The 1,689-nt window shown below is 41.3% G+C and overlaps 1 protein-coding gene across 1 annotated transcript in view; it reads left to right on the top strand.

Moving 5' to 3' along the window:
* Positions 1 to 1,689, top strand: part of Washc5 (WASH complex subunit 5) — a 45,433-nt gene that overhangs the window by 6,982 nt on the left and 36,762 nt on the right. The window lies entirely within an intron of this gene.

Below are 1,689 nucleotides of genomic sequence, written 5' to 3'. Positions count from 1 at the left end.
AAAAAAAAAAAAAAAAATCAAATAAAGTGCATTTTCCCCCCTAGAAATGCATAGACTCAGAAATAGCATCCCAGGTCTTATGTTACGTGAGTCTATGCAGACAGAGCTGTGTGACTGCAGGAAGTAGAGTCACACAGAGCCACCTTGTCAGCTTTTTAATTTAGCACCCCATACAACCTTTCAGTCTTTTGAAGAAATGTGTCCAAAAAATAGATACATGGGGCTGGAGAAGTGGCTTAGCAACAATTAAAGAGTGTTTGCAATCTTCTAGAAGACCCAAGTTCACTTCCCAGCGCCCACATCAGGCAGCTCACAGCCACATATCATTCTGGCTCCAGAGGATCCAGTAATCCAGTACCCTCTTTTGACCTCTACAAGCACCTGCACACATGTGGGGAGATATACACACACACACACACAAATAGTGCAGTTAAGTCTTAAAAAACAACCCAAGTGGTGTTAAGTGCAAAGTATATATACAAGGGAAATAAACAACCCTGAATACAAATTAAATGTCAGAAACCATCTCAGGGAAGGAAGGAATGGTCAATAAACAAGGGGCATTTATAAATTAGGATGAGCCAGGCGTAGTGGCGCACGCCTTTAATCCTAGCACTTGGGAGGCAGAGGCAGGCAGATTTCTGATTTCAAGGCCAACCTGGTCTACCAAGCGAGTTCCAGGACAGCCAGGGCTATACAGAGAAACCCTGTCTGGAAAAACAAAAAATAAAAAATAAAAATAAATTAGGATGAATGTCTGATGAGTAGAATTCTCAGGAGTGGCCAGTGAGACAGAGGGACTTTCTGAGTGTATTACACTGTCTGTACCACCTGCTAGCGCTCTGCCTCCTCTGCAAATCCTCTCAAGCTGCTCATCTGGCCATTTCCACTTTATTACTTCTGAAGGGATTGTCCACTACTGCAGATCATTCACTCACTCATGTCCATTTGACAATTCACTGTCCTGCATCCATGTTTGAGAAGTAACATGAGTCACCTCTGGGCCTTTTGGAGAAGATCAAGTGTGAAGGTGAAATTGTGTGGTCTTGAAAGTGCCCTCTAACACTTTCACTTAGAACACTTTGAAGCAAACACTAAGTAATGTGAGGATGAAGAAAGGAAAAGCATTTGCTCATGGACCTTAGCTTTGTCCCTGGGGGAATAGCTACCCTGGGATGTGAGCTCCATTGTAAGTGAGAAACCCTTGCAACTCAGTAGTGGTGAAGGAGATCCTGATATCAGGGATAAGATTATAGATGTGCTAGAGAGTTTTTCTAGATCTCTGCAGCTTACAGAGTGAAAAGCCACATTATTATGATTTTTAATTTGTAAAATATTGGCTGAGTTTCATATTCTTTATCCATAATTCTAAAATCCAAGAAACTCTAAAAATAACTAACCTTGAGTGTGCTGATGCACACCTGTGATCCCAACACTTGAGAGGCAGAGGAATGAGGATTGCTAGTGTTTGAGGCTATTCTGGGCTACATAGTGAGACCCTGTCTCAAGACATCCAGGTATACACAAACACACACACAATCTATACACATATGCATGTGCATACACATTTACACATGTACTCTACATAACTTACTTGGCAGTTAGACCTAAACCTGAAATCATTTGGAATTAAGGCCTACCTAGAACAGATGTGGGCTTTCTATCATCTTCATTTATCTTTTTTTTTTT

Source organism: Mus caroli, chromosome 15 (genome assembly GCF_900094665.2).
Source record: "Mus caroli chromosome 15, CAROLI_EIJ_v1.1, whole genome shotgun sequence".
NCBI classification, from domain to species: Eukaryota; Metazoa; Chordata; class Mammalia; order Rodentia; family Muridae; genus Mus; species Mus caroli.
The sequence above is the reverse complement of the archived record's forward strand: the minus strand, read 5'-3'. Positions and strand labels throughout refer to the sequence as shown.